The sequence below is a fragment of the Mustela nivalis genome, assembly GCF_964662115.1.
Source record: "Mustela nivalis genome assembly, chromosome: 5".
Lineage (NCBI taxonomy): Eukaryota > Metazoa > Chordata > Mammalia > Carnivora > Mustelidae > Mustela > Mustela nivalis.
The window spans coordinates 62,567,532-62,586,624 of NC_139024.1; the positions used below are offsets into that span (position 1 = coordinate 62,567,532).

Below are 19,093 nucleotides of genomic sequence, written 5' to 3' on the forward strand. Positions count from 1 at the left end.
TTCTGTGGAGAAGCAGCTCCCATTGAGCAGAAATCAAAAGCCTTTGGCAGAGGGGCTCTTTCATTGCATTGCCAGTAGTGGGTCACAAGACTGTCTTCCCCCCAAGGGTAACTTGGAGATCAGATATCAGGCCTAGTGGGATACCCTTTTCCTGATTTGCTTATTAGACCCATCATGATTTATATCCTCCTGCAGTCTTTCCAGTCATACAACACGTAACTTGTCTTTCTGCTCGAGCCATGTTGGGTTGGGCTTTTTGCCACCTGTAGCCACAATAGTTCTAACAGATTCAAATAAACAAAAAGGAATAGAATGCCAAGGATGACTGTGCTTCTTTAAGGCATGAATTTAGTTATGTGCTCCTTTGATGGCATGTGCTATCTGTGCCTTTCTGGCACACATTCCTTACATTTTCTGTTAATAACGCTTTTACCTTCCTGTAGGACACCTGTCCCCATTCTTGGTTTATGTGACTTTGGGGCAGCTGCATAACTGCGAGCCCAGGTCCCAGGCCTGGACAGAGGTACCACCGTGGGTTCACTGAGCCAGCAGCAGTCAGCCCTGGGGCTTCGGCTACAGCTCTCCCCAGACAGGATGCAATGAACACAGCACCGGTGCAGCTGGGAGGAGAGTTTGTGATCAGGTCTTTTGAACCATCCTTGGACACTTCCTTTTTGCTTACGCCTTTTAAGGTGTGTTTCTAGTGTTTGCTACTGAATACCTAGAACTAACATAGCCTCCAGACCTAGCTTTTTAAAACGTTTCATTCAAATCTTAGTTGGCTCAAAGATTTGTTTGGTGCTTTGGGAGGAGGCATTGGTAGGGTCCTGGGCCAGCCACCAGCCAGCCGTTCTCGTGTTCTCTGCATGGGAGCCTCCGCGGGTGAGATGGGGAAGGAAGCTGAGAGTGTTCTGGTACATCCTCAGGTCAGATAAAAGGGAGGAGTATGGCATGGGGCCAGGAGCTGGAGGTACATGGTGCCGCTGAGCACATCTGTGCCTTCAGAGGAACGTCCCCAGGGGCATGTGGGGCGGTCCAGCTGTATTGGCAGGAGCCATAGGAGCGGTAACTCTTGAGCATCGCAGTGTGCTAAGCACCATGCTATGCACTTTGCATTCATTATCTCATTTAATCTTCTAAACAGCTTCTGAGGTAGCTGATACTGATGTCACACTTCTATAGTGAAAAATGAAGGAACTTGGTTGAAATCACACAGTGGGACTTGAGTGCAGGCAATCTGATCTGGGGGCCCTCGGTGATCTATTTCCAGCTGGCCCAGCTGATCAGGTTCAAAAGACTTGATCACGAAAGTCTCCTCCCGGCTGCAGCGGCCCTACCAATGCAGCGTCCCCCATTCTTCCCGCCACTGCTGCTGGGCCACAGCTTTGGTCCCCAGCTCACCCTCCCACCACTCCGTGCAGCATTTCTATGAGCTCTGGCCTGTGCAGCTGTGTCCTGTTTGAAGCCTATGGAAAATCTACTTGCTTATTCACCTGTCTTGGTCACTTTATTTGAAAATTATAGTAGTCTTAGGAACTCTCCAGCATGTATTGTCTATACTAGCAATTCTTTATCTTTTAGGAATTGTGCATGCTTTGGATAAGCTTAGTTCTTCCCACAGAAAAGTGCATATATACATGTAAATTTGCATACCATTGCATGAGCTCACAGTATGCTGAAAATCACTGTTTGTCGTTGTTGTTTTACATGCCTAGCATCTTAGAGCCACTAACAGACTGACGTGTAATATAGTGAGGGTGAACAAAATGTTCCAATCCTGTAAATCTTTTTCTTGTGTTTAAGAGTTCCTAATTTCCCAGAAGGGAGGGATAGTCTCAGTCTTATACCGAATTCATTTGGATATGATGATGTAATGAGCACAATTATTTATCTTAAAAATTGTGGAGTTTTATTTTTAGTGGCCGTTGAAGGAGACCCCTCTGCTTTATTTTTTGCCAAATCAAATCATCCTTGTTTCAAATGGTAACTGCTGTTTATAGTCCGGAGTAATGGATCAGGATTTTTTTTTTTATAGAAAGTTAAGGGAATTAAAATGGAAAGTTTAGTAGAAATAAAAGTTTCAGTATGGGTAACAAGTTTTATCAAACTTAATAGGCTCAAGAAATGAGTTTGTGCCTCAGACCTATCACATTCAATGCCCGTTTATAGAGAAGGCAGGAATTTTTGGAAACATATTGCATTGAAATGTATAAAATTTTCGCCTCTACTCTTACCAGTTTAAGTTGACTTGCACATATGGAACCTGAAAAAGGGCCTTTTTTTTTTTAAAGGATCAACTTAAAATTCTGTTGCATATATGAATTATAGCTTTTATGCTTGGATTATTGGTGCTAAGATTTAGAAACCTTGAGACTGTTTTTTTTGTGTGCGTGTTGAAAACTGGCTTCCTTTATCTCAGAAATTGCCTGGTATGAAAAACATGTCATTCAAAGTAGCTTTCATGATTCTCTGACAGACAGACATGTTAGTGCCTTTCAAACAAACTAAAGCCTTCATTTAATATGATTTCTGCTCCTGTGAACTAAAATATGTGCTTAGACAAAGCAGTATCCTGGTCTAGAATTCTTTTGTTGGGGCTCACTGTCGTGGAACAGATTTTCCTGCTCAGCCGCTGCAGCCATGCCTGTGGCTGGACGGGGAGTGCGGCTGGCAGTGTGAAGGTCAGCTTCAAGGGCCTGGGCGGCAGCAGCTCTCCACTTAGGAGGTTCCCGTAACACCACTGCGTCTCCCCAGAGGACCTCAAAGAGCCCCCCCACCTCTAAGGGCCCAGAGAGGCGGACTGTCACCTCTCGCTATCACCTGCTGTTGGAGTCTAGGTCATGGGACTTAATTTCATTTCATAGTAGGTATGAGTTTAAAGACATTACAAAGCATCCATTTGGTCTGTCCAAGTGAGTACCTGTCTTTTGGACGCATACCTCAGCTTTTAGCTCTAAGGCCACATGGGAGGGAAGGAGGCAAGTAAGAAACTCCGTTCAGTGGTCATAAGCACTGACAGTCCTCACCTTGATGGGGCATCCATCACTGCTTTTGCTTTTGTTCCGTGCAAAGCAGCTTGTTTTTCTTGAGTTCCCTGGGCTTTTGTTCACTGGACAAAGAATCAGAGTATCCACATTTTAAGCCTGATTACATTCCATCTCACTTACAACTTGACTGCAAAGAAGTGTGCACAATTTTAATATGTAATATGTAAATTGATAATCATTGCTATGAGACTTTGCTTTTTTGTCTATGGACCAGATGAGGTGTTTTTACCTTTTTTTTTTTTTTTTAAGATTTTATTTATTGGAGAGAGAGAGAGTGGGAGGGCAGGGGTAGGAGCAGAGGGACAGGGACAGGCAGACTCCACGCTGACCATGAAACCAGACACGGGGCTCAATCTCACAGCCATGAGATCATGACCGAAGCCAAAATCAAGAGTTGGACACTCAACTGACTGAGCCGTCCAGGTGCCCCAAGTTTTTGCCTTCTGATCTGTTTCAGAGATGATCTGTGTTAGCACTTTCTTTCTTTCTTTTTTTTTTTTTTTGTTGGTTATATTTGTTGTCAGTGTCTTGAGAAGTAATGTTCAGAATGGCAGTGATATCAGAGAGTTTAATAAGGTAGAGTTGTTCTTAATGAGGTGAAAGGAGAGATAAGAAAAGGAAATAATTCCTAAATGGGAGGGAGCATTATAGGCAGGTGCACAGGGTCTATGATAGCACTGGAGAGCATTGGATCCACTTTTTGGGCAGCTCCCCTTTGAGGAGATTCTGTCTTGAGTAATTAAGGAGGTAGCACAGGCAAGCCAGATGAAGGTGAGCAGGGGCCCTGTAAATCACAGAACACAGAGGGACAATAAACAGCATGATATGTGTGGGTAATATAGACACATGATTCTAGGTGCCTGGTGGCCAGAGACCTCTGAAGTAGGCAGGGCCTTATCATGGAGGGCTCTGTATGGCCAGTGGAGGAGATTTGGTCCCAATTTAAAGAATTGGCCTGGAGTCGCATGGTCAGTATGCTGTGGGCCTGTTCAATGAAGAGACATTGCGAGCATCCCTCATGGTGGACACTGTGGGACTTAGTATCATTTTGTTATTTTGAAATTTTGTGATGGTGGTTTATCTATTCATTAATCATAGTCTGTAGTAGATGGAATGAGACAATGGAGACAGTCCTCTGTGGGGATGAAATATTTTAGTTGTGAGAGGGGAAGCAGGAGGACGAAGAAGATACAGTGTTGACTGTCCAGGCTGGAGTTAGTGGAGGAGAAAGAAGGCTGTTTTGTTTTTGTTTTGTTTTAAATTATTAGTGTTATTTTTAATAGAGAGATAGAGCATGTGTGCAAGAGGGGGCGGGGGCAGGGGCAGAGGGAGAGAGATCATCTTGAGCAGGCTTCATGCTCAGTGTGGAGCCTGACACAGGGCTCGATCTCATGACCCTGAGATCATGACCTCAGCCAAAATTAAGAATCAGACACTTAATCAGTTGAGGCACCCAGGCACCCCTTGGTTTGTGGGAGAGTGTCAGGCACAGCAGAGCGCTGCTTGAAGCCCTAAGTATTTGCATTCAGGAAGCCCCTTCCCCTGTGTTACCTGAGTTTACAAAACTCCCATCTAAAAAAGCAGAACAGGGGCACTTGGGTAGCTCCATCAGGTTAGGTGTCCAACTCTTGATTTCAGCTCAGGTCATGTTGATGGAGCCCAGCGCTGGGCTCCCATGCTCAGTGTGGCGGAGTCTGCTTGACATTCTCTCTCCCTCCCCACCTACCGCTGCCCCCAACTCATGATCTTTCTCTCTCTGAAATAAGTAAACGATATTTTTTTTAAAAAGCAGAACAATAATTCTCTTTGAGTTACAGTTCAAGTGAAGAGAAGGGAAATGAGATGTTCAAGAACGTGCAGTTAGGAATTGAAAGATATGGTAAAATTCCTCCGATCTGTGACTCCAGAACTTGTGTGCGGGCTACTCACTCTCGCCTTGCTTGGTGGCCATGGAAGCATTCCCACTCCTTTCCTCTCAGCATTGCAAGCAGCTTCCTTCAGCAGAGACTGCTGTGTGGAGAAACCCTTAACAGCATAAAACTCTAATCAGATGAATGTGGTGATGGGCCTACCCTCTGGAATCATTTTGGTTATATGATACCTCACTCTGTTAGAAATCTAGCTTTTTTGGTTGTGCCTAATGTCTTAGAAATACCCTTCAAATCAAATAATAAATGTGGGAGAACAGAGCTAAGAGAACCAAGACCTTTGTCTTTTCCTGCCCAACAGTGCCTTGCCCCGTACTTGGAGCTGATAATAATCTGTTCTATTTTGTACTGCTGCAATATTTTAATTCTGGCAAACTCTTTTGAGGTGAGATTGTGAACTTTTACATTTTTGTTTGTTTACATAAAAAAGGTAATTAGATGAGTATATGCAAAAAATGATGAAATGCAAGTTAGGTCTGTTGTCTTGTTAACTGTGCTCTGCTGATTAGTTTCCTGCTTCTGATAGTGTGCTAGAGTTATAAGATGTCCTCATTGTGGGAGGCTGGGTGGTGGGCACACCAGTCTCTGCACTATTTTTTCAACTTCTTAGGAGTCTATAATTATTTTTAAATAGAAAGTTAAAAAGTAGAGAGGATGTGTCACTAAAATTATTGTTAAGGAAATCTAAGATTTTTCTTTAGGTTTGAAATAATTTGCTACAACTAAATTATAGCACAAACTACATACTCATAATTCATTCATTCATTCACAAAATATTTGTTGAGCTCTTTGTGTCCTGAATTATCCCACTTGGAGAACAGGAGAGAGGTACCCTTCTTTAAGGAGTTAGCCAGAAAGACCTTCACCTTACCTCTTTTGTTTCTGGGCTGTGGAGCTGGAATTTTTAACCTGAGGTCCACAGATTTCAGGGGTAACATTTGTGTGCAAAGGTGCCTTCTACAGAAAGTATCATTGGTGGTCATCAGACTTTCAAAGGCTAAGGACTTCTGCCTTGGGTGATTACTTCCGTTGGATGTATTTTGAAAAGAACTGAAGACTATATTGGCAGATTTTATTTTGTATATATAGAGAGAGTGTGTGTGGAGGGGGAAGAGGCAAAGAAAGAGGGAGAGAGAAACTTAAGCAGACTCTGTGCAGAGTGCAGAGCTAGACATGGGGTTTGATCTCAAAACCCTGAGCTCACAACCCTCAGATCATGACCTGAGCTGAAACTAACAGTTGGATGCTTAACTGACTGTGCCACCTGGGCGTTCCAGCACTGGACACATTTTTTTTTTTTTTTTTTTTTTACCCTCTTCATTCCACATGGCCAGCTTGGCTAAACAGCTCTGCTCTTCAGAATCTGTGTGGTCTATTAAATTAGTTCCAAGTGAAGCTTAAAATTCACAATATGTTTTATATGTTCTCTCTTCTATAGTGGTTGGTAGGTTGGTACAGGTGTGTGATTTTTCTCTCAAAACATTCAAATTGATCTGGAATTTGTACTGAACTATATTGCCCTGCAACTATTGCTGTGCTTCTTGGTAGCATTTACTGTGTGACCTGTTTGAATTTTAAAGGGGTGAGATGTTCTTATGTAAGAGATTCAAAGTGAGAGAAGGGGATTTGGGACTAAAATGAGTCTGGTTACATGTGTAAGAATTTATAATGGCAACTTTTTGGCCAGCCTTTTGTCCTTAGACTGTAGGCCACTTGAAGGCAAGGGCTGAACTCAGTCACATGTTCATAGCATCTAGTGTGGGGTCTAGCACATGGTAAGTGTCCAGAAATTATTTGATAAAAGACCTTCTCATAAAAGCACCATTTCTACTGTTCAGGTCCCACCAAACTTTCATGTTTACCTAGGAACGCACAGGAAATCTTTACACCAATCACTGAGTCATACCAGCTAGAGCACTGAGTGATGTTTTGTTTTCAAAATGCTCATAATCCTCAAATGGTTTCCTCTAGAGGTGCATAAAATATTATTATTCTTTCAGCAAACAATTTCATTTAAAAACTTAAAACTAATAGTTACATTTGGTTAATTTGGGGAGTTGAAGGCATCTTTCTCCTTTCCATAAAAGGAAACAGAGGCCAGCAAGTAAAAACTTGAACTGAACTTTTGTTTAGGTTGACAATTTCTCTGTTAGTTGGAGGGCTTTTTCTGTGGGTGCTTTACATGCTTAACCATGATGATGTTCTTTGTAGATTTATGAACTGTCTGGGAAGGCATTCTGTTTTAATTTCTCACAGCAAAACAGTGTCTTAAATGTATGTCTTCTTAATGCATATGACCATGAAAATGTAATTCTAAACATTTATGTATACTGATGATTAAAAGAACAAAAAGCATGCCATATTCATTCATGTAGATTCTCTTAGCTGCATTATCCATGGAGAATAATAAATGCCCCAAATTGTTGGAAAACATCTGAAATTAGATTGAATAAAGATTTAAAAGTAATTCTATTAATATAAAAAATGATTTGCATTTCTGTGAGAACTCAAATTAAAAATTCAGTACCTATATTTGCTCTGAAAAAAATGAAATAAGCATGTACAGGATCTGTATGCTGAAAGTTATAAAATGCTAATTTTTTATGCTAATGAAAGAAATCAAAGTTGACCTAAAAACCTAGAGACATACCATGTTCATGGATTGGAAGAGTCACCATATTAAAGATGTCCATTCTCCTCCAAATTGATCTTAGATTTATGTCATTCTTATCAAAGCATCAGCAATGGTTTTTTTTTGTTCGTGGTGGTGTTGTTGTTTGGCTGCTTTTTTTGTTTGTTTGTTTGTTTTTTGGTAGAAACAGCTAAACTTACTCTAAAATTCCTCTGGAAAAGGAATGGCTATAAAATGGCCAAAGTAACTTTGAAAAAGGAAACGAAAATCAGAAAAATTACGTCTTCTGTGTTAAGTCCTACTATATAGGCTGCAGTAATCAAGACATTGTGGTATTGGAAATGGGTAAGACAACAAATAGATGAGGAAAGCAGAATAAAGGACTCAGAAATGAGCCATATAAAGTGCTCCGTTTTTGACAAAGGAGAAAGACAGTTCAAGCCAGGAGGGATTGCTTTTTAAACAAATGATGCTGAAGCAACTGGACATCCACTGGCACCAAAAAAAAAAAAAAAAAAATCTTGAACTAAGCCTAATACCTGATACAAAAATTAACTCAAAATGGATCATGGATTTAATGTAAAACATTAAACTACACAACTTACAGAAAAAAAAAAAAAAGAAAACCTTCAGGATATAGAACTAGGCAAATATGTGCACATACATTTACCTGAAGAGAGTATATAGATGGCAAATAACATATGAAAAAATGTCTGACATCACGAGCCATCAGAGAAATGTGAATTAAAACCATGTAACTAAAAGAGTTATCATTATATACCATTTGAATGGCTAAAATAAAAAGTAATAAAAATTGCACCATATCTGCATTACTGGTCCAGCCACTCTGGAAAATAGTTCGGTATTTCCACTTAAGAAATAAAAATGGAGATGCACTCTTGGGTATATATCTCAGAGAAATAAACCCTTGTACATTATGTTAATAGCAGCTTTGTTTGTGATAACCAGAAAGTGCCTAAATGTCCTTTGGTAGTTGAACAAACTGTGGTACATCCAAATCACCCATATCCAAAAATATTTAGTAATAAAAAGGTATAAACGATTGATACACAAAACAAAACATGGATGAACCTTAAGAAACTTATGTTGAGTGAAGGAAAAAAACATGTTGCAGGATTCCATTTATAAAACAGTCATGAAGTAACAGCTGTAGAGACAGAGAACAGATTAGTGGTTATGAAGGGTTAGGGATGGAATGTGAGTAGCTATAGATGGGGTAAAGCATGGGGGAGCCTTATAGTGATGATATATAGAATTTGGTGGCAGTTCTGCAAAGTGACATGTAAAATTGCATAGTTACACATGTGTACACACACAAAATGTGTCCATAAGTAACAGGTAAAATCTGAATAAGAGAGTGTGTTGGGGCACCTGGATGGCTCAGTTGTTTGGATGACTGACTCTTGATTTTTGGCTCAGTGATCTCAGTGTTGTGGGATTGAGCCCCATGTGGGCTCTACATTGGCTCTCAGCATGGAGTCTGCTTGTCTCCCCCCCACTTGCATTCTCCCTCTTTCTACTTGTGCTCCCCACAATAGATATATAGATAGGTAGATAGATAAAATCTTAAAAAAAAAAAAAAAGAGGTGTGCATTATACCATTGTCAATTTCCTGGTTCTGATACTGTGGTGTAGTTATATAAGATGTTAATATTGGGAGAGGGTTGCTTGGGACTTCCCTATACATTTTTTTGTGCCTTCTTGGAAATTGATAAGGACTTCAGAATTATGAGGTTGTTTTTTTTTTTTTTTAAAGATTTTATTTATTTATTTGACAGAGAGAGAGAGAGAGAGAGATCACAGGCAGGCAGAGAGGCAAGCAGAGAGAGAGAGGAGGAAGCAGACTCCCTGCTGAGCAGAGAGCCCGATGTGAGGCTCGATTCCAGGACCCTGAGATCATGACCCGAGCTGAAGGCAGAGGCTTAACCCACTGAGCCACCCAGGTGCCCCCAGAATTGAGTTTTTTAAAAATAAATCTGATGGTTCATCTTCACATCTTAAAAAAAAAATTGCAGCTTAATTCTTAGTTATCATTTTTCAGTGTATACTTGATGCAGTCACATTGTAGTCTCAAGGTATAATGATACACTTGCCATGATTTAGGGGTTTGTAATCTGATAGATCTTACAAAAATATTAAAGCATATACATTTCCTTCTTTTTTAACCTCAGTTCTTATTTTCAAAATCAACGAATTCCTGAGTTTTTGTGGAGCTATTGCCTGATTTAAGAAAAACTCCTATAGTCAGTTATTAGCCATTATTTTTTTAACCAAAGAGTAATTGTTTTAAAAATAGTACTGCTCTCATGTATGTTTTCTGTGTGGCTGGTGCCGGTTGAGCAGTAGCAACATGTGTGCAGAGATGGACCTGAATGCATCACAAAAGGTGGAAGGGGTTTCCAGAAACCTATAGAGTATATTTTACAGCTTCTTAATGACTTAGGTGTTGGCTTAGCTTGAGATTCAGTATACATGAAACTAGAGAACATAACTGAACAGATTGCAAAACAAACAAACAAAAAACAGTGGATACGGTTGCTGCATTAGAGTGAAAGAGTTAAAATCTGGCCAAGGAATGTAACGAAAAGATGCCCAACAATCCTGATGAAGTTTACTTTAGATTAAAGTTCCTGAATGAGGGGTACCTGGATGGCTAAGTTAAGCATCTGATTCTTGATTTCTTGGCTCAGATCGTGATCTCAGGGTTGTGAGATCAAACTCTGCATAGGTCTCTACACTGGTTGTGGAGACTGCTTCATATTCTCTTTCTCCCTCTCCCTCTGCCTCTTCCCCTGCCCTCATATCCCCCTCTCTCAAATAAATAAATGAATCTTAAAAAAAAAGAAAAAACACAAAACTTTTAGATGGTTAACAAATGACTTAGAAATGGCAGCCCTTTCCAAGTAGCTATTGTATTTTGATACACAGTGGTAAGTGTAGACATTTCGTGTTACAGACTGAAGTGGCCATTTTTGTGGGATGAAGTTTCCAAAGAACATTTTGGAATATTGAAGGTTGGGAGTATTATAAAGTATCATTTTTCCTCTCACAAATTAAAGTTTTTGATCCCCACTGTAGCCAAACATACAAATTCTCGTGAAGAATTAAGACCCAAGTGTCTGAATTCCCTGTTAACTAGAAACATTGAGGTTATTAAAAGTATCAAAAATCGGGCCACCTGGGTGGCTCAGTTGCTTAAGCAGATGCTTTCAGCTTGGGTCATGATCCCAGGACCCTGGGATTGAGACCCACAGCAGGCTCCCTGCTGAGTGGGGAGTCTGCTTCTTCCTCTCACTCCCACTCTGTGCGCTCTCCCTCTCCCTCAAATAAATAAATACAATCTTTTAAAAGAAAGGTATATCAAAAATTACTTTTCCATTTAAATTTACTGTAATTTGATAAGAAAGAAATGATCCGAATCCAGGGCAGCATGGGTTGCAATTGATTTAGCTTAACGATGTTCTCTTTTGATTAAAAAGTGAAAGTCTTAAAATATTTAGAAAGTTCTTAGGTTTGTGTCACTCAGCAACCTAGAGTTTAATGACCCTTTAGAGGCTGATAAACACTTCATTTTTGCAGCAGGCATTGCTAAATTAAGTTTAAAGAAGGCAGCGAGAGAACGTCAAAACACCTTGGTTACTGCTTCATTTTAAATTTATTACATTCTTCCTCTGGGTATCCAGAGTATGATATTCTAAATTCTTTCAGCACCAGTCAACAGAAAAGCCATGCAGATGACATTGGAAAATTATTTTCTAGGCTTTCTGCAGGTACTAACCTCACCCAACCTGAGACCTGGCCTTGAGATCAGATTGGACCCAACTGCACGTCTGCCATTTGATAATCCCAAGGTGTCTTAAGCACAGGAGGATTCTAGATGTCTGGGTTACACACGTGGCTAGATGAACCAATTCTAATTTTGTTAGCACCATTATTTCTACATTTATTATACACAGAAGAAAAAAAGACTGACACGTTCCAAATTTTTTTCATACATTGCAATTTATCATAAAACATCATACGGTGTTGAATTCATGTTGAATAAAGTGTGTCATAGAATTCAAAACAGCTAGGTAGCTCAGAGTATTTGATGAGGTTATAACGTATCCCTGTGTTGAGAAGTAACAGACAAATCTGATCCTCATTTCACAGCTGGAAAAACTTGAACACCCGGAGAGTGGGTGGTTTGCTGGTGATCAAGCAGGAAAGCTGCGCTCTGCACTCTGAACTTTGACTCTCACATCTTGTGCAATCTAATGATTGAAAACATGAGCGTGACCTGAATTAAAAAGAAATGTGCAGAAGGCTGTGTACTGTAATTTCATCTTCATTGTAGTGCTTTGGGTGTGCAGATGCTGCCATTCTAGAAGGAGCAGACTCACGATCCAGCATTGGGTAGAACTGTATAGTTTCTCCCTCGCCGCCACTAGGAGAAGCTGCCATCCTTTTAGTTGGTTTGCACCAATCGGAATCTGTGAGCGTTGCGGAGAAAGGATCCATGCTCAGGCATTTTTTTCAGAAGGACCTAGAAAGAAGACAAATGAGTCCTAGGAGGGCAGTAGCCAGTTTCACCCCACGCCGGGGCTGTTAGGGACCATGGCAGCATTTGGAATAATTGAGGTAGGGAGGCAGGCAACTACACGCTAGAAGGCTTTAGGACATCCTTTAATTGGTAGTACTTGCTCATTGCTAATACTTTGTGATATCCTTTTCCTGTCTCGGAATGGGAATTTCCGACGCATTGCAACCCGTCTATGCACAAAAAAATGTAAAGTCAGTGTAATGTCCTAGCTATTAATGTCAACAAAATGACCATTTGTAGTTTTTCCTGTTTGTTGCTCTGGCAGAACTGTACTAGAAGGTGTCATGAGATGATTAGATGCTTACATGATGGGAAAGCGGGTGACTCACACGCTGGGAGCAGTGGTGTTGTCACTGATGCAACTTTCAGAAACGGTGAACAATTACTGAGAAAGTTCCAAACGAAGCAAACCTGAAGCGATTCTTTCAACATCAATGGTATCTGTATTTCTGGAAAACTTAGCATGCATTAAAGTCAAGCACAAAGATTGTGTTTTCATGGAAAGAAGAGGTGAGTTTCTAAGCTCAGATAACATGGAAAAAGTTGTTTGTTTTTACTCATGTAACTCTAGCGCTTTTGAAATCTGTGACGGGTTTGGGAATATACTGTCCCACACACCACTTGATGTCCAGTGTCACTGCTGCCCGCCCGCACGCTGCCAGGGGTGCGACAGGCTGAGAGGCTGCACACGTTTCTCAGATGCCTGCTAAGGTGAGATACTACTGTTCGTTTCCTGCTGCCTTTGACGATTTTCTTACTTTTAAGGGGAAGTCACTCTCTCATACCTTCTCCTAATTTCCCTGGCTCTCTTTAGATCTAGTGGTGTGTGTGGGTCGGGGAGAAAGAAGACTGTAGTTGGAAGTAGTGGAGAGTTTTATTTTGATGGTTTTTGCATTAATTTGTGAGGAAATGGGTCTCTACTCTTGATAGTGCTTCTGCCCCTAAAAAATATCATTGGCCTGACTTCATTTTCTTCATTGTTAAGCTGGAGAGAATATTTAAAAACTGTTGTGAAATGACTGTTAATTGGGATTTTTTTTTTTGACACCCCTAACTATTCCGTATTATTAACTATAAAATTTCAAAGCCTTGCAACCACCTAGTTTTGGTGATCCAAGCAGATTTGGTCATTGACAGCTGAATGTGTCTCTGTAATTTACCAGAAGTGTTGCTCTATTTGGCCAGTATGTACCAGCAATCAAGCTGATGGAGTAGACATAGTATTTGCCACAACATAATAGCAAACTTGTTATAGTATTGACCCCAATGAACATTAGTCATGTTGCAGTTCATGATTTTGTGAAGGTCTGCACCTCTGCATGCCACATCCCCACCCCTGATCCTCAGAGCCAAGATGGTGTAGGGTACCTGATCCCCACATTCAGTATGGGCTAGGTTGGACACCAAGCCCAAGCTGGCCTGTCAGTTTCTCCTCTTGGGAACTGGTATCGTAAGAGGGAGAGAAGGAAAGGGAAAGGAGGAGGGGGAAGAGAGGGAGAGGAAGGGGAGAGAGAGAAAGAGAAAGAGAGAGATTTGGTTCTTTTGTGTAGTGGACTTGGGTGTTAGGACTAAAATAAGGTGTTGGCATGGTTGGTTCTTTCAGAAGACTGAGGAAAGGAACTATTCCAGGCCTCTCTCCTTGGCTTGTAGACAGCCATCTTCATACTGTCTTTCTTCTATTTGTATCTATCTTTGCCTATAAATTTCCCCTTTTTATAGGGTTACCAATAAGGATACCAGTAAGACATTGGATTAGGGCCCATCCTGATGGTCTCATTTAAACATAATTACCTGTGTTAAAACCATATCTTCAAATAATGTCACATTCGGAGGGACTGGGGTTTAGGAGTTCAACATATCATTTTTAGGGGTGTGGGGGTCACAATTCAACCTATCAGAAATGTTCTAAGCCTGTATCTTACCATGTGGACTGGGGAGAGCAGGAGGATGATTTGCAGAGAGAAAAAAAAAGGGGGGGGGCAAACAAGACATTGGCAGAAGTAATTTCATGGGTCCCTGACTTGTCATTTTCATTTTTTTCTGGAGCTCACTCGTATTCCTAATGTTGGTTTCTATGAACTACCATTGTGGCCTTCCAGTACACTCCCCTTGTTTAAGTTTGTTTAAGCTGATTCTGTTATTTTTTAGCCAAGGGATGCTAATTAATAGAGAGCCAAACTGAGACCCATATTGTTGTATGCTACTTTAAGGAACTAAGGATTACCCTGTAGTTTTTGTGAGGCAATCACAGGGTAGATAAACTGCAAAAAGGAAGCAGGAAGTACCATTAGAAGCCTGCTGTAATCAAATCATGAGGTAGCAGGAGAGAAGATTGGAAAGTAGCCAATAGATCTTGGTTCTTTCAGAGTACCTGTTACTGTATTTTATGGACTAAATGTTTGTGTTCCTCCAGAATTCATGTGTTAAACTCCTAAACCCCAATGTGATATCTTAGGAGGTGGGGACTTTAGGAGGTAATTAAGTCATGAGGGTGGAGCCCTCACAAATGAGATTAGTGCCCTTTGAGGAACAGACATGAGAGCTTGCTTCTCTTTCTTCTCTACCCGGTGAGGATTCAGTGAGATGACCTCCCCCGCCTTAAGCAAACCAGGAAGCAGGCCTTCACCAGACACTAGATCTGCCTAGGTTAGCTACTCATTTGGTGGTATTATTACCATAGGTGCCTGAACTGACTAAGGCATTGTATAAACTCTTTCATTTAATTAGGCCTGAATTAAAGATGTGGGTTAAAGAGATTCAAAGAAAGAAGGGTAGTGAGGAGTCCATGGTGATTTTGAACATTCTGTCTTAGGCAGCAGGGCTGATGGGTTGGATAATAACCAGCCAGAGGACTGTCTGTGTTTGAGGAAGGACTCTGAGTTTTGATCTGGGAGTGCTGAGTTAGAGGGCCTGCAGGGTAGTCAGATGGAGATTGCCAGCAAAGAAAGTGGATGTGGCATCTGAGTGTGGGTGCTGGAAACATTATAGCCTGTGATGGTGGTTGAAGCCATGTTGACTGAAAGAGATCACCAGGGACTAGAAGAGAGATTCCTAGAACAGGTCATTTAGGAGCATCACATTTGAGGGGCAATCAGAAGAGGATCTGCAAAGAAGACTTAAGGTAGAGAAGCAGCCATCTCATGTAGCAGTTAGGTTTCAGTAGACTCAACAAACATGACACAATGGTGACCCAAGTTATGAAGTGGTGTTACTGTGCACTGAAGCAAGAGGTGTGCATTGGGGAAACTGAGGCAATACAGATTGTTCCTTCAAGACTGCAAGAAGGGAAGAGAATGACTGCTCACAAGGAAGGCAGGATAGAAGGAATGTTTCCACATGAAGGGAGAAATCCATATTCCTTCCAAGATATGCTACTTAAAATAGCCATTATTCATTGTGGAGTGTCTGGTGAAATGCTCTGTGTACATTATTATCTCCTGTAACCCTTCCACATACCTGGGAAACTTGAGAGAGAAAGTTAAGCAGGTAAATTCTTCCTGCCCTACTGCAAATTCATGCAGCTTGTACAGTGTCCAGCCAGTAAAGCAGACCAATGTGTCTGGATGCCAGGTCACCCAGTCTCTCACAACCACCCTTTACCCCTAAAAAAAACCACAACAGAATGAATTCAAAGAATCTGCTAACTATAAGAAAATGCAGGAAAGGAATTTAGGCCATCTTCTGGAATTTATAAGATGGGATTTGGCAAACATACTACATTATTGAATTAAATGAACAATAATAACTTGAAAAAAATTGTAAATGGCAGTAAGAGGCACACGGATCCCATTTAGAACGAAACTGCCTCCAGGGTTAAATGTGTAAATGAAATAATATGGGTAGAAATTAGAAATTGACTTGGGTGGGGATTGGGAAAAAAAAATTAGGTAATGGACATTTAGATGAGCACTTTCAATAAAGGTCAGTAATATAAGAAAGATCCCCACTAAGAGAACAATTAACCAACCTAGACATGCTTGTCAGAAAGCAAGAAAGGTGTGAGTTTGAACCTGAACTAGGAAATGAGAAAGTCAAAGATGAATGCAGGAAAACTGAATAGAAAGCATATTATGAAAGAGAACATCCCCTCACCCCACACATGATGAATATCTGTTAAGAGAGAGGAAAGGGAAGAAATTAACAAAAAGTTGTTCTCCACTGGGGAAGTCAAATGAAAGTGTAACATTAATATTAATGCGCGTCACATCTTTTCTGCTATGTGTAAAAGGGCGCTTGTAAAATAAAACCATGCAGTTCGTAGATTGAAAATTATCTATCATTTATTGTAGTAATGCCTACTCTCATTCCCTACCTGCCTAACCAGGAAGCCTGACCTGTTTCCCAACGACACAACCTCTTCTTACTCAACTGGCATCTTTCTCAGGGCCTAATCCACTGAGTACGTGGTAGTCATCCATAAATACCCGATAATTCTGTGTATTCTTTCATTTCCATTTGATGCTGGAAATTTAAGAGATTAAGGTCTTTGTTAGAGGACTTTAGGTACTTGATCAACAATTCATTAGCTCAGTAAAATAAACACTATTTTCAACTAAGAACTTGGAAGTCTTAAGTTTACATTAGATTTTCACATTATTAGAAATGCTGTCAATTGTTCCTTGGTTTTTGATGACAAATTTGTATTTCTCTTTATTTTCTAATTTTTAGCCCAAGATGTCCTGTTGGGAAACTTATTAGATACCTTTATATTTAAGTGTACCTTTGTCAAATTGACATAAGACTATATGTTACATAAGAGAACAATGTTCTATTTTGTTGTTTGTTTTGAACATTTAAAAAAAGATTTTATTTATTTATTTGACAGAGAAAGATCACAAGTAGGCAGAGAGGCACACGGGGGGCGGGGGGGGGGCGGGAAGCAGGCTCCCTGCTGAGCCAAGAGCCCAATGTGGGGCTCGATCCCAGAACCCTGAGATCATGACTTGACCCAAAGGCAGTTTAACCCACTGAGCCACCTAGGTGCCTCTTGTTTTGAACTTGTAATTGAAAGTGGACATGTATACAGGCACCTGCATTATATTTAAGTGCTTTTTAACTTGTAGTGTCCTTTATTTATTGAACAGCTTGATAGTAGAGTGAGTTTGTCCTGCTTCTTGGATTTTAATGGGTCGTGAGATTCACTTCTAGGTCTTCCTACTGTGCATTTGCTAAAGGAAGCAAAAGGGCAATGTTAATATTCAAATAACTCAAAAAAAAAAGGAATAGCATTTACCTGGGACCCACTAGAGGTAAGGCATATGGGGCTTTTGGCGGTTTCAACTTTTTGATTCCAGGATAGGAATCTTGTGCACTTGAAACTTTCTTTGATAGAGTTTTTTCGGTTGAGCTTAACTCATATGCTACTGCTGCCTCTAAAGACCATTTAAAGACCATTATTTCACTGGAGCTTTGAGAGTTCTCCCCTAGCTCCCCAGTTGAATCTAGGTGAGCAATGGAAGTGAATTTAAAAAGGTACATGAGCTCCTTAATCCTTAGGAGAAGCTCTGATAAATTAGTTTCAGCAGACTCCTTGGGATGTCCTTCTGTGGTGCTATTGATTCGTTCAAGAATCCTAAGATAATTTGGCCAAAGGGAGCACCCCCTTTATAATCTTAAGCCTATTAACAAATGGAATCCTGTTCAGTCAAATGTCATGATAGTCGAGCAATCCACGTTAGTCCATCAAAATCCCATTTTGACACATCTACATAATCCTTTTAGTCTATTTTTAGAGTTATTAAGTGCTTTTCATGCCTTTGGTGAAAAAGCTTTCACATGGCCCTGGAGGCTTTCCACATGACCCTGGAGGCTTTCCATTGTAGTTTAACAGTAGTTAACATGTTGCATTGTTTGTTGGAAAGTGCAAAGTAGCTCAAAGCTGGCCTGTCAGGGGATGCTATCCTTAGAGCTGGGAGGGTCTCAGGGCTGGTAATAGAGCCTCTTCATTTTATAGTCACAAACCATGAGAGTTGCGTGACTTATCCAGGCTGATTCCACTGGTCAGGCATGGTCAGTTCTGACCCCTAGGCCCTGTGATTTTACCTGCATCTGACTGACCCTTGAATACCTATGGACTTTCAGATCTTTGCCAGAGGTCTTTCCGGTTGCTTGGCATGAAAGCTGCAAAGGAAGAGGTACTTTCGTCCTGGATATTCTTGTTTTAAGTTTTCAAAGAGAGATTTACAACTTTTTTTTTCCTCCTTGGGGTGGGAAGAGGGCTATGTTAAAGGGAAAGGAGACTTAGAAATGCTACCATGCAGTTAATAAGAAGGAGAAAGGTGGCCGCATTGGAGGCACCTCCGTCTGTCCAGTACCAGAAGCCCGTAGCACAGACATGCACAGCTGGGAGCCCTGGCAGCCAGCCGCAGACCCTTCGCTTTCTCTTACCATTGTCTCCATCAGGACTGATGGTCTTGTTATCTAACCATTTCTCATATCTAACCAGTCTTTATGCTGGACTATTTTTACTCATTCAGGGTGCATAGATACCTTTTTTGCTGATTAAAGAAATTCAGAAAGGAAAGAGGGAGAAGCCCTTTTTATAGTCTATTCCAGGGTCTCCTATATTAAAGTTGTTGGTTTCTTTAAAAATTAATATGTCTTTGATTTTAACTCTCTCCCACCTCTTGTCTAAGCCTTTTTCTGGTATACTCTGCTTAGGGACTATCTGTATAAGATAGGCTAAGTAAATATACTTTAAGAAGAAAACCATTTTTCAGAAGTCACTTTCTATCTCTTGTAGGGGGTTGACTTACTTATGAGATCTGCTAGAGGCTGACACCCTGTGCTATGTAGCATACAGTAGTCTCGGCTTTAGCACAGTAGACATTTTCAGTTTTGACTTTCTCAGGTACCATCCAGAGAGGTTCAAGCCATGTAATGA

At 40.7% G+C, this 19,093-nt stretch overlaps 1 protein-coding gene across 4 annotated transcripts in view; it reads left to right on the forward strand.

Annotated features, from left to right (window-relative positions):
• NHSL1 (NHS like 1) overlaps positions 1-19,093 on the forward strand; it is a 300,569-nt gene that overhangs the window by 126,499 nt on the left and 154,977 nt on the right. Inside the window, exon 1 of one of the 4 annotated variants that reach the window (XM_082731059.1) lies at positions 12,850-12,921. The exons of the other annotated variants lie outside the window; for them this stretch is intronic. The gene's annotated coding sequence lies outside the window, so the exon portion shown is untranslated. Of the gene's footprint in view, positions 1-12,849; positions 12,922-19,093 lie in introns of those variants that run through there. 4 annotated transcript variants of the gene reach the window in all.